Genomic DNA, 15,315 nt, shown 5'->3' on the forward strand with positions numbered 1-15,315 from the left:
CTAACAGCTAGTCTACATCTCCCTCTATATGTCTCTAACAGCTAGTCTACATCTCCCTCTATATGTCTCTAACAGCTAGTCTACATCTCCCTCTATATGTCTCTAACAGTCAGCTAGTCTACATCTCCCTCTATATGTCTCTAACAGCTAGTCTACATCTCCCTCTATATGTCTCTAACAGCTAGTCTACATCTCCCTCTATATGTCTCTAACAGCTAGTCTACATCTCCCTCTATATGTCTCTAACAGCTAGTCTACATCTCCCTCTATATGTCTCTAACAGCAGCTAGTCTACATCTCCCTCTATATGTCTCTAACAGCTAGTCTACATCTCCCTCTATATGTCTCTAACAGTCAGCTAGTCTACATCTCCCTCTATATGTCTCTAACAGCTAGTCTACATCTCCCTCTATATGTCTCTAACAGCTAGTCTACATATCCCTCTATATGTCTCTAACAGCTAGTCTACATCTCCCTCTATATGTCTCTATCAGTCAGCTAGTCTACATCTCCCTCTATATGTCTCTAACAGCTAGTCTACATCTCCCTCTATGTGTCTCTAACAGCTAGTCTACATCTCACTCTATATGTCTCTATCAGCTAGTCTACATCTCCCTCTATATGTCTCTAACAGCTAGTCTACATCTCCCTCTATATGTCTCTAACAGTCAGCTAGTCTACATCTCCCTCTATATGTCTCTAACAGCTAGTCTACATCTCCCTCTATATGTCTCTAACAGTCAGCTAGTCTACATCTCCCTCTATATGTCTCTAACAGCTAGTCTACATCTCCCTCTATATGTCTCTAACAGCTAGTCTACATCTCCCTCTATATGTCTCTAACAGTCAGCTAGTCTACATCTCCCTCTATATGTCTCTAACAGCTAGTCTACATCTCCCTCTATATGTCTCTAACAGCTAGTCTACATCTCCCTCTATATGTCTCTAACAGTCAGCTAGTCTACATCTCCCTCTATATGTCTCTAACAGCTAGTCTACATCTCCCTCTATATGTCTCTAACAGCTAGTCTACATCTCCCTCTATATGTCTCTAACAGCTAGTCTACATCTCCCTCTATATGTCTCTAACAGCTAGTCTACATCTCCCTCTATATGTCTCTAACAGCTAGTCTACATCTCCCTCTATATGTCTCTAACAGCTAGTCTACATCTCCCTCTATATGTCTCTAACAGCTAGTCTACATCTCCCTCTATATGTCTCTAACAGTCAGCTAGTCTACATCTCCCTCTATATGTCTCTAACAGCTAGTCTACATCTCCCTCTATATGTCTCTAACAGCTAGTCTACATCTCCCTCTATATGTCTCTAACAGCTAGTCTACATCTCCCTCTATATGTCTCTAACAGCCAGCTAGTCTACATCTCCCTCTATATGTCTCTAACAGCTAGTCTACATCTCCCTCTATATGTCTCTAACAGTCAGCTAGTCTACATCTCCCTCTATATGACTCTAACAGCTAGTCTACATCTCCCTCTATATGTCTCTAACAGCTAGTCTACATCTCCCTCTATATGTCTCTAACAGCTAGTCTACATCTCCCTCTATATGTCTCTATCAGTCAGCTAGTCTACATCTCCCTCTATATGTCTCTAACAGCTAGTCTACATCTCCCTCTATATGTCTCTATCAGTCAGCTAGTCTACATCTCCCTCTATATGTCTCTAACAGCTAGTCTACATCTCCCTCTATGTGTCTCTAACAGCTAGTCTACATCTCCCTCTATATGTCTCTATCAGCTAGTCTACATCTCCCTCTATATGTCTCTAACAGCTAGTCTACATCTCCCTCTATATGTCTCTAACAGTCAGCTAGTCTACATCTCCCTCTATATGTCTCTAACAGCTAGTCTACATCTCCCTCTATATGTCTCTAACAGCTAGTCTACATCTCCCTCTATATGTCTCTAACAGCTAGTCTACATCTCCCTCTATATGTCTCTAACAGCTAGTCTACATCTCCCTCTATATGTCTCTAACAGCTAGTCTACATCTCCCTCTATATGTCTCTAACAGTCAGCTAGTCTACATCTCCCTCTATATGTCTCTAACAGCTAGTCTACATCTCCCTCTATATGTCTCTAACAGCTAGTCTACATCTCCCTCTATATGTCTCTAACAGCTAGTCTACATCTCCCTCTATATGTCTCTAACAGCAGCTAGTCTACATCTCCCTCTATATGTCTCTAACAGCTAGTCTACATCTCCCTCTATATGTCTCTAACAGCTAGTCTACATCTCCCTCTATATGTCTCTAACAGCTAGTCTACATCTCCCTCTATATGTCTCTAACAGTCAGCTAGTCTACATCTCCCTCTATATGTCTCTAACAGCTAGTCTACATCTCCCTCTATATGTCTCTAACAGCTAGTCTACATCTCCCTCTATATGTCTCTAACAGCTAGTCTACATCTCCCTCTATATGTCTCTAACAGCTAGTCTACATCTCCCTCTATATGTCTCTAACAGCTAGTCTACATCTCCCTCTATATGTCTCTATCAGTCAGCTAGTCTACATCTCCCTCTATATGTCTCTAACAGCTAGTCTACATCTCCCTCTATATGTCTCTAACAGCTAGTCTACATCTCCCTCTATATGTCTCTAACAGCTAGTCTACATCTCCCTCTATATGTCTCTAACAGCTAGTCTACATCTCCCTCTATATGTCTCTAACAGTCAGCTAGTCTACATCTCCCTCTATATGTCTCTAACAGCTAGTCTACATCTCCCTCTATATGTCTCTAACAGCTAGTCTACATCTCCCTCTATATGTCTCTAACAGCTAGTCTACATCTCCCTCTATATGTCTCTAACAGCTAGTCTACATCTCCCTCTATATGTCTCTAACAGTCAGCTAGTCTACATCTCCCTCTATATGTCTCTAACAGCTAGTCTACATCTCCCTCTATATGTCTCTAACAGCTAGTCTACATCTCCCTCTATATGTCTCTAACAGCAGCTAGTCTACATCTCCCTCTATATGTCTCTAACAGCTAGTCTACATCTCCCTCTATATGTCTCTAACAGTCAGCTAGTCTACATCTCCCTCTATATGTCTCTAACAGCTAGTCTACATCTCCCTCTATATGTCTCTAACAGCTAGTCTACATCTCCCTCTATATGTCTCTAACAGCTAGTCTACATCTCCCTCTATATGTCTCTACAGTCAGCTAGTCTACATCTCCCTCTATATGTCTCTAACAGCTAGTCTACATCTCCCTCTATATGTCTCTAACAGCTAGTCTACATCTCCCTCTATATGTCTCTAACAGCTAGTCTACATCTCCCTCTATATGTCTCTATCAGCTAGTCTACATCTCCCTCTATATGTCTCTAACAGCTAGTCTACATCTCCCTCTATATGTCTCTAACAGTCAGCTAGTCTACATCTCCCTCTATATGTCTCTAACAGCTAGTCTACATCTCCCTCTATATGTCTCTAACAGCTAGTCTACATCTCCCTCTATATGTCTCTAACAGCTAGTCTACATCTCCCTCTATATGTCTCTAACAGCTAGTCTACATCTCCCTCTATATGTCTCTAACAGCTAGTCTACATCTCCCTCTATATGTCTCTAACAGCTAGTCTACATCTCCCTCTATATGTCTCTATCAGTCAGCTAGTCTACATCTCCCTCTATATGTCTCTAACAGCTAGTCTACATCTCCCTCTATATGTCTCTAACAGCTAGTCTACATCTCCCTCTATATGTCTCTATCAGCTAGTCTACATCTCCCTCTATATGTCTCTAACAGCTAGTCTACATCTCCCTCTATATGTCTCTAACAGTCAGCTAGTCTACATCTCCCTCTATATGTCTCTAACAGCTAGTCTACATCTCCCTCTATATGTCTCTAACAGCTAGTCTACATCTCCCTCTATATGTCTCTAACAGCTAGTCTACATCTCCCTCTATATGTCTCTAACAGCTAGTCTACATCTCCCTCTATATGTCTCTAACAGTCAGCTAGTCTACATCTCCCTCTATATGTCTCTAACAGCTAGTCTACATCTCCCTCTATATGTCTCTATCAGCTAGTCTACATCTCCCTCTATATGTCTCTAACAGCTAGTCTACATCTCCCTCTATATGTCTCTAACAGTCAGCTAGTCTACATCTCCCTCTATATGTCTCTAACAGCTAGTCTACATCTCCCTCTATATGTCTCTAACAGCTAGTCTACATCTCCCTCTATATGTCTCTAACAGCTAGTCTACATCTCCCTCTATATGTCTCTAACAGCTAGTCTACATCTCCCTCTATATGTCTCTAACAGTCAGCTAGTCTACATCTCCCTCTATATGTCTCTAACAGCTAGTCTACATCTCCCTCTATATGTCTCTAACAGCTAGTCTACATCTCCCTCTATATGTCTCTAACAGTCAGCTAGTCTACATCTCCCTCTATATGTCTCTAACAGCTAGTCTACATCTCCCTCTATATGTCTCTAACAGCTAGTCTACATCTCCCTCTATATGTCTCTAACAGCTAGTCTACATCTCCCTCTATATGTCTCTAACAGCTAGTCTACATCTCCCTCTATATGTCTCTAACAGTCAGCTAGTCTACATCTCCCTCTATATGTCTCTAACAGCTAGTCTACATCTCCCTCTATATGTCTCTAACAGCTAGTCTACATCTCCCTCTATATGTCTCTAACAGCTAGTCTACATCTCCCTCTATATGTCTCTAACAGCTAGTCTACATCTCCCTCTATATGTCTCTAACAGCTAGTCTACATCTCCCTCTATATGTCTCTAACAGTCAGCTAGTCTACATCTCCCTCTATATGTCTCTAACAGCTAGTCTACATCTCCCTCTATATGTCTCTAACAGCTAGTCTACATCTCCCTCTATATGTCTCTAACAGCTAGTCTACATCTCCCTCTATATGTCTCTAACAGCTAGTCTACATCTCCCTCTATATGTCTCTAACAGCTAGTCTACATCTCCCTCTATATGTCTCTAACAGCTAGTCTACATCTCCCTCTATATGTCTCTACAGTCAGCTAGTCTACATCTCCCTCTATATGTCTCTAACAGCTAGTCTACATCTCCCTCTATATGTCTCTAACAGCTAGTCTACATCTCCCTCTATATGTCTCTATCAGCTAGTCTACATCTCCCTCTATATGTCTCTAACAGCTAGTCTACATCTCCCTCTATATGTCTCTAACAGTCAGCTAGTCTACATCTCCCTCTATATGTCTCTAACAGCTAGTCTACATCTCCCTCTATATGTCTCTAACAGCTAGTCTACATCTCCCTCTATATGTCTCTAACAGCTAGTCTACATCTCCCTCTATATGTCTCTAACAGCTAGTCTACATCTCCCTCTATATGTCTCTACAGTCAGCTAGTCTACATCTCCCTCTATATGTCTCTAACAGCTAGTCTACATCTCCCTCTATATGTCTCTAACAGCTAGTCTACATCTCCCTCTATATGTCTCTAACAGCTAGTCTACATCTCCCTCTATATGTCTCTAACAGCTAGTCTACATCTCCCTCTATATGTCTCTAACAGTCAGCTAGTCTACATCTCCCTCTATATGTCTCTAACAGCTAGTCTACATCTCCCTCTATATGTCTCTAACAGCTAGTCTACATCTCCCTCTATATGTCTCTAACAGCTAGTCTACATCTCCCTCTATATGTCTCTAACAGCTAGTCTACATCTCCCTCTATATGTCTCTAACAGTCAGCTAGTCTACATCTCCCTCTATATGTCTCTAACAGCTAGTCTACATCTCCCTCTATATGTCTCTAACAGCTAGTCTACATCTCCCTCTATATGTCTCTAACAGCAGCTAGTCTACATCTCCCTCTATATGTCTCTAACAGCTAGTCTACATCTCCCTCTATATGTCTCTAACAGTCAGCTAGTCTACATCTCCCTCTATATGTCTCTAACAGCTAGTCTACATCTCCCTCTATATGTCTCTAACAGCTAGTCTACATCTCCCTCTATATGTCTCTAACAGCTAGTCTACATCTCCCTCTATATGTCTCTACAGTCAGCTAGTCTACATCTCCCTCTATATGTCTCTAACAGCTAGTCTACATCTCCCTCTATATGTCTCTAACAGCTAGTCTACATCTCCCTCTATATGTCTCTAACAGCTAGTCTACATCTCCCTCTATATGTCTCTAACAGCTAGTCTACATCTCCCTCTATATGTCTCTAACAGCTAGTCTACATCTCCCTCTATATGTCTCTAACAGTCAGCTAGTCTACATCTCCCTCTATATGTCTCTAACAGCTAGTCTACATCTCCCTCTATATGTCTCTAACAGCTAGTCTACATCTCCCTCTATATGTCTCTAACAGCTAGTCTACATCTCCCTCTATATGTCTCTAACAGCTAGTCTACATCTCCCTCTATATGTCTCTAACAGCTAGTCTACATCTCCCTCTATATGTCTCTAACAGTCAGCTAGTCTACATCTCCCTCTATATGTCTCTAACAGCTAGTCTACATCTCCCTCTATATGTCTCTAACAGCTAGTCTACATCTCCCTCTATATGTCTCTAACAGCTAGTCTACATCTCCCTCTATATGTCTCTAACAGCAGCTAGTCTACATCTCCCTCTATATGTCTCTAACAGCTAGTCTACATCTCCCTCTATATGTCTCTAACAGCTAGTCTACATCTCCCTCTATATGTCTCTAACAGCTAGTCTACATCTCCCTCTATATGTCTCTAACAGTCAGCTAGTCTACATCTCCCTCTATATGTCTCTAACAGCTAGTCTACATCTCCCTCTATATGTCTCTAACAGCTAGTCTACATCTCCCTCTATATGTCTCTAACAGCTAGTCTACATCTCCCTCTATATGTCTCTACAGTCAGCTAGTCTACATCTCCCTCTATATGTCTCTAACAGCTAGTCTACATCTCCCTCTATATGTCTCTATCAGTCAGCTAGTCTACATCTCCCTCTATATGTCTCTAACAGCTAGTCTACATCTCCCTCTATATGTCTCTAACAGCTAGTCTACATCTCCCTCTATATGTCTCTATCAGCTAGTCTACATCTCCCTCTATATGTCTCTAACAGCTAGTCTACATCTCCCTCTATATGTCTCTAACAGTCAGCTAGTCTACATCTCCCTCTATATGTCTCTAACAGCTAGTCTACATCTCCCTCTATATGTCTCTAACAGCTAGTCTACATCTCCCTCTATATGTCTCTAACAGCTAGTCTACATCTCCCTCTATATGTCTCTAACAGCTAGTCTACATCTCCCTCTATATGTCTCTAACAGTCAGCTAGTCTACATCTCCCTCTATATGTCTCTAACAGCTAGTCTACATCTCCCTCTATATGTCTCTACAGTCAGCTAGTCTACATCTCCCTCTATATGTCTCTAACAGCTAGTCTACATCTCCCTCTATATGTCTCTAACAGCTAGTCTACATCTCCCTCTATATGTCTCTAACAGCCAGCTAGTCTACATCTCCCTCTATATGTCTCTAACAGCTAGTCTACATCTCCCTCTATATGTCTCTAACAGTCAGCTAGTCTACATCTCCCTCTATATGACTCTAACAGCTAGTCTACATCTCCCTCTATATGTCTATAACAGCTAGTCTACATCTCCCTCTATATGTCTCTAACAGCTAGTCTACATCTCCCTCTATATGTCTCTACAGTCAGCTAGTCTACATCTCCCTCTATATGTCTCTAACAGCTAGTCTACATCTCCCTCTATATGTCTCTACAGTCAGCTAGTCTACATCTCCCTCTATATGTCTCTACAGTCAGCTAGTCTACATCTCCCTCTATATGTCTCTAACAGCTAGTCTACATCTCCCTCTATATGTCTCTAACAGCTAGTCTACATCTCCCTCTATATGTCTCTAACAGCTAGTCTACATCTCCCTCTATATGTCTCTAACAGCTAGTCTACATCTCCCTCTATATGTCTCTAACAGTCAGCTAGTCTACATCTCCCTCTATATGTCTCTAACAGCTAGTCTACATCTCCCTCTATATGTCTCTAACAGCTAGTCTACATCTCCCTCTATATGTCTCTAACAGCTAGTCTACATCTCCCTCTATATGTCTCTAACAGCTAGTCTACATCTCCCTCTATATGTCTCTAACAGCTAGTCTACATCTCCCTCTATATGTCTCTAACAGTCAGCTAGTCTACATCTCCCTCTATATGTCTCTAACAGCTAGTCTACATCTCCCTCTATATGTCTCTAACAGCTAGTCTACATCTCCCTCTATATGTCTCTAACAGCTAGTCTACATCTCCCTCTATATGTCTCTAACAGCAGCTAGTCTACATCTCCCTCTATATGTCTCTAACAGCTAGTCTACATCTCCCTCTATATGTCTCTAACAGCTAGTCTACATCTCCCTCTATATGTCTCTAACAGCTAGTCTACATCTCCCTCTATATGTCTCTAACAGTCAGCTAGTCTACATCTCCCTCTATATGTCTCTAACAGCTAGTCTACATCTCCCTCTATATGTCTCTAACAGCTAGTCTACATCTCCCTCTATATGTCTCTAACAGCTAGTCTACATCTCCCTCTATATGTCTCTAACAGTCAGCTAGTCTACATCTCCCTCTATATGTCTCTAACAGCTAGTCTACATCTCCCTCTATATGTCTCTAACAGCTAGTCTACATCTCCCTCTATATGTCTCTAACAGCTAGTCTACATCTCCCTCTATATGTCTCTACAGTCAGCTAGTCTACATCTCCCTCTATATGTCTCTAACAGCTAGTCTACATCTCCCTCTATATGTCTCTACAGTCAGCTAGTCTACATCTCCCTCTATATGTCTCTAACAGCTAGTCTACATCTCCCTCTATGTGTCTCTAACAGCTAGTCTACATCTCCCTCTATATGTCTCTAACAGCTAGTCTACATCTCCCTCTATATGTCTCTAACAGCTAGTCTACATCTCCCTCTATATGTCTCTAACAGTCAGCTAGTCTACATCTCCCTCTATATGTCTCTAACAGCTAGTCTACATCTCCCTCTATATGTCTCTAACAGCTAGTCTACATCTCCCTCTATATGTCTCTAACAGCTAGTCTACATCTCCCTCTATATGTCTCTAACAGCTAGTCTACATCTCCCTCTATATGTCTCTAACAGTCAGCTAGTCTACATCTCCCTCTATATGTCTCTAACAGCTAGTCTACATCTCCCTCTATATGTCTCTACAGTCAGCTAGTCTACATCTCCCTCTATATGTCTCTAACAGCTAGTCTACATCTCCCTCTATATGTCTCTAACAGCTAGTCTACATCTCCCTCTATATGTCTCTAACAGCAGCTAGTCTACATCTCCCTCTATATGTCTCTAACAGCTAGTCTACATCTCCCTCTATATGTCTCTAACAGTCAGCTAGTCTACATCTCCCTCTATATGTCTCTAACAGCTAGTCTACATCTCCCTCTATATGTCTCTAACAGCTAGTCTACATCTCCCTCTATATGTCTCTAACAGCTAGTCTACATCTCCCTCTATATGTCTCTATCAGTCAGCTAGTCTACATCTCCCTCTATATGTCTCTAACAGCTAGTCTACATCTCCCTCTATATGTCTCTACAGTCAGCTAGTCTACATCTCCCTCTATATGTCTCTACAGTCAGCTAGTCTACATCTCCCTCTATATGTCTCTAACAGCTAGTCTACATCTCCCTCTATATGTCTCTAACAGCTAGTCTACATCTCCCTCTATATGTCTCTAACAGCTAGTCTACATCTCCCTCTATATGTCTCTAACAGCTAGTCTACATCTCCCTCTATATGTCTCTAACAGTCAGCTAGTCTACATCTCCCTCTATATGTCTCTAACAGCTAGTCTACATCTCCCTCTATATGTCTCTAACAGCTAGTCTACATCTCCCTCTATATGTCTCTAACAGCTAGTCTACATCTCCCTCTATATGTCTCTAACAGCTAGTCTACATCTCCCTCTATATGTCTCTAACAGTCAGCTAGTCTACATCTCCCTCTATATGTCTCTAACAGCTAGTCTACATCTCCCTCTATATGTCTCTATCAGTCAGCTAGTCTACATCTCCCTCTATATGTCTCTAACAGCTAGTCTACATCTCCCTCTATATGTCTCTAACAGCTAGTCTACATCTCCCTCTATATGTCTCTAACAGCCAGCTAGTCTACATCTCCCTCTATATGTCTCTAACAGCTAGTCTACATCTCCCTCTATATGTCTCTAACAGTCAGCTAGTCTACATCTCCCTCTATATGACTCTAACAGCTAGTCTACATCTCCCTCTATATGTCTCTAACAGCTAGTCTACATATCCCTCTATATGTCTCTAACAGCTAGTCTACATCTCCCTCTATATGTCTCTACAGTCAGCTAGTCTACATCTCCCTCTATATGTCTCTAACAGCTAGTCTACATCTCCCTCTATATGTCTCTACAGTCAGCTAGTCTACATCTCCCTCTATATGTCTCTACAGTCAGCTAGTCTACATCTCCCTCTATATGTCTCTAACAGCTAGTCTACATCTCCCTCTATATGTCTCTAACAGCTAGTCTACATCTCCCTCTATATGTCTCTAATCAGCTAGTCTACATCTCCCTCTATATGTCTCTAACAGCTAGTCTACATCTCCCTCTATATGTCTCTAACAGTCAGCTAGTCTACATCTCCCTCTATATGTCTCTAACAGCTAGTCTACATCTCCCTCTATATGTCTCTAACAGCTAGTCTACATCTCCCTCTATATGTCTCTAACAGCTAGTCTACATCTCCCTCTATATGTCTCTAACAGCTAGTCTACATCTCCCTCTATATGTCTCTAACAGCTAGTCTACATCTCCCTCTATATGTCTCTAACAGTCAGCTAGTCTACATCTCCCTCTATATGTCTCTAACAGCTAGTCTACATCTCCCTCTATATGTCTCTAACAGCTAGTCTACATCTCCCTCTATATGTCTCTAACAGCTAGTCTACATCTCCCTCTATATGTCTCTAACAGCAGCTAGTCTACATCTCCCTCTATATGTCTCTAACAGCTAGTCTACATCTCCCTCTATATGTCTCTAACAGCTAGTCTACATCTCCCTCTATATGTCTCTAACAGCTAGTCTACATCTCCCTCTATATGTCTCTAACAGTCAGCTAGTCTACATCTCCCTCTATATGTCTCTAACAGCTAGTCTACATCTCCCTCTATATGTCTCTAACAGCTAGTCTACATCTCCCTCTATATGTCTCTAACAGCTAGTCTACATCTCCCTCTATATGTCTCTACAGTCAGCTAGTCTACATCTCCCTCTATATGTCTCTAACAGCTAGTCTACATCTCCCTCTATATGTCTCTACAGTCAGCTAGTCTACATCTCCCTCTATATGTCTCTAACAGCTAGTCTACATCTCCCTCTATATGTCTCTAACAGCTAGTCTACATCTCCCTCTATATGTCTCTAACAGCTAGTCTACATCTCCCTCTATATGTCTCTAACAGCTAGTCTACATCTCCCTCTATATGTCTCTAACAGTCAGCTAGTCTACATCTCCCTCTATATGTCTCTAACAGCTAGTCTACATCTCCCTCTATATGTCTCTAACAGCTAGTCTACATCTCCCTCTATATGTCTCTAACAGCTAGTCTACATCTCCCTCTATATGTCTCTAACAGCTAGTCTACATCTCCCTCTATATGTCTCTAACAGCTAGTCTACATCTCCCTCTATATGTCTCTAACAGTCAGCTAGTCTACATCTCCCTCTATATGTCTCTAACAGCTAGTCTACATCTCCCTCTATATGTCTCTACACAGCTAGTCTACATCTCCCTCTATATGTCTCTAACAGCTAGTCTACATCTCCCTCTATATGTCTCTAACAGCTAGTCTACATCTCCCTCTATATGTCTCTAACAGCTAGTCTACATCTCCCTCTATATGTCTCTAACAGTCAGCTAGTCTACATCTCCCTCTATATGTCTCTAACAGCTAGTCTACATCTCCCTCTATATGTCTCTAACAGCTAGTCTACATCTCCCTCTATATGTCTCTAACAGCTAGTCTACATCTCCCTCTATATGTCTCTAACAGCTAGTCTACATCTCCCTCTATATGTCTCTAACAGCTAGTCTACATCTCCCTCTATATGTCTCTAACAGTCAGCTAGTCTACATCTCCCTCTATATGTCTCTAACAGCTAGTCTACATCTCCCTCTATATGTCTCTAACAGCTAGTCTACATCTCCCTCTATATGTCTCTAACAGCTAGTCTACATCTCCCTCTATATGTCTCTAACAGCAGCTAGTCTACATCTCCCTCTATATGTCTCTAACAGCTAGTCTACATCTCCCTCTATATGTCTCTAACAGCTAGTCTACATCTCCCTCTATATGTCTCTAACAGCTAGTCTACATCTCCCTCTATATGTCTCTAACAGTCAGCTAGTCTACATCTCCCTCTATATGTCTCTAACAGCTAGTCTACATCTCCCTCTATATGTCTCTAACAGCTAGTCTACATCTCCCTCTATATGTCTCTAACAGCTAGTCTACATCTCCCTCTATATGTCTCTACAGCAGCTAGTCTACATCTCCCTCTATATGTCTCTAACAGCTAGTCTACATCTCCCTCTATATGTCTCTATCAGTCAGCTAGTCTACATCTCCCTCTATATGTCTCTAACAGCTAGTCTACATCTCCCTCTATATGTCTCTAACAGCTAGTCTACATCTCCCTCTATATGTCTCTATCAGCTAGTCTACATCTCCCTCTATATGTCTCTAACAGCTAGTCTACATCTCCCTCTATATGTCTCTAACAGTCAGCTAGTCTACATCTCCCTCTATATGTCTCTAACAGCTAGTCTACATCTCCCTCTATATGTCTCTAACAGCTAGTCTACATCTCCCTCTATATGTCTCTAACAGCTAGTCTACATCTCCCTCTATATGTCTCTAACAGCTAGTCTACATCTCCCTCTATATGTCTCTAACAGCTAGTCTACATCTCCCTCTATATGTCTCTAACAGTCAGCTAGTCTACATCTCCCTCTATATGTCTCTAACAGCTAGTCTACATCTCCCTCTATATGTCTCTATCAGTCAGCTAGTCTACATCTCCCTCTATATGTCTCTAACAGCTAGTCTACATCTCCCTCTATATGTCTCTAACAGCTAGTCTACATCTCCCTCTATATGTCTCTAACAGCTAGTCTACATCTCCCTCTATATGTCTCTAACAGCTAGTCTACATCTCCCTCTATATGTCTCTAACAGTCAGCTAGTCTACATCTCCCTCTATATGTCTCTAACAGCTAGTCTACATCTCCCTCTATATGTCTCTAACAGCTAGTCTACATCTCCCTCTATATGTCTCTAACAGCTAGTCTACATCTCCCTCTATATGTCTCTAACAGCTAGTCTACATCTCCCTCTATATGTCTCTAACAGCTAGTCTACATCTCCCTCTATATGTCTCTAACAGTCAGCTAGTCTACATCTCCCTCTATATGTCTCTAACAGCTAGTCTACATCTCCCTCTATATGTCTCTAACAGCTAGTCTACATCTCCCTCTATATGTCTCTAACAGCTAGTCTACATCTCCCTCTATATGTCTCTAACAGCAGCTAGTCTACATCTCCCTCTATATGTCTCTAACAGCTAGTCTACATCTCCCTCTATATGTCTCTAACAGCTAGTCTACATCTCCCTCTATATGTCTCTAACAGCTAGTCTACATCTCCCTCTATATGTCTCTAACAGTCAGCTAGTCTACATCTCCCTCTATATGTCTCTAACAGCTAGTCTACATCTCCCTCTATATGTCTCTAACAGCTAGTCTACATCTCCCTCTATATGTCTCTAACAGCTAGTCTACATCTCCCTCTATATGTCTCTAACAGTCAGCTAGTCTACATCTCCCTCTATATGTCTCTAACAGCTAGTCTACATCTCCCTCTATATGTCTCTAACAGCTAGTCTACATCTCCCTCTATATGTCTCTAACAGTCAGCTAGTCTACATCTCCCTCTATATGTCTCTAACAGCTAGTCTACATCTCCCTCTATATGTCTCTAACAGCTAGTCTACATCTCCCTCTATATGTCTCTAACAGCTAGTCTACATCTCCCTCTATATGTCTCTAACAGCTAGTCTACATCTCCCTCTATATGTCTCTAACAGCTAGTCTACATCTCCCTCTATATGTCTCTAACAGTCAGCTAGTCTACATCTCCCTCTATATGTCTCTAACAGTCAGCTAGTCTACATCTCCCTCTATATGTCTCTAACAGCTAGTCTACATCTCCCTCTATATGTCTCTAACAGCTAGTCTACATCTCCCTCTATATGTCTCTAACAGCTAGTCTACATCTCCCTCTATATGTCTCTAACAGCTAGTCTACATCTCCCTCTATATGTCTCTAACAGTCAGCTAGTCTACATCTCCCTCTATATGTCTCTAACAGCTAGTCTACATCTCCCTCTATATGTCTCTAACAGCTAGTCTACATCTCCCTCTATATGTCTCTAACAGCTAGTCTACATCTCCCTCTATATGTCTCTAACAGCTAGTCTACATCTCCCTCTATATGTCTCTAACAGCTAGTCTACATCTCCCTCTATATGTCTCTAACAGCTAGTCTACATCTCCCTCTATATGTCTCTAACAGCTAGTCTACATCTCCCTCTATATGTCTCTAACAGCTAGTCTACATCTCCCTCTATATGTCTCTAACAGTCAGCTAGTCTACATCTCCCTCTATATGTCTCTAACAGCTAGTCTACATCTCCCTCTATATGTCTCTAACAGCTAGTCTACATCTCCCTCTATATGTCTCTAACAGCTAGTCTACATCTCCCTCTATATGTCTCTAACAGTCAGCTAGTCTACATCTCCCTCTATATGTCTCTAACAGCTAGTCTACATCTCCCTCTATATGTCTCTAACAGTCAGCTAGTCTACATCTCCCTCTATATGTCTCTAACAGCTAGTCTACATCTCCCTCTATATGTCTCTAACAGCTAGTCTACATCTCCCTCTATATGTCTCTAACAGCTAGTCTACATCTCCCTCTATATGTCTCTAACAGCTAGTCTACATCTCCCTCTATATGTCTCTAACAGTCAGCTAGTCTACATCTCCCTCTATATGTCTCTAACAGCTAGTCTACATCTCCCTCTATATGTCTCTAACAGCTAGTCTACATCTCCCTCTATATGTCTCTAACAGCTAGTCTACATCTCCCTCTATATGTCTCTAACAGTCAGCTAGTCTACATCTCCCTCTATATGTCTCTAACAGTCAGCTAGTCTAC

Source organism: Salvelinus fontinalis, chromosome 16 (genome assembly GCF_029448725.1).
Source record: "Salvelinus fontinalis isolate EN_2023a chromosome 16, ASM2944872v1, whole genome shotgun sequence".
In the NCBI taxonomy this organism is placed as follows: domain Eukaryota; kingdom Metazoa; phylum Chordata; class Actinopteri; order Salmoniformes; family Salmonidae; genus Salvelinus; species Salvelinus fontinalis.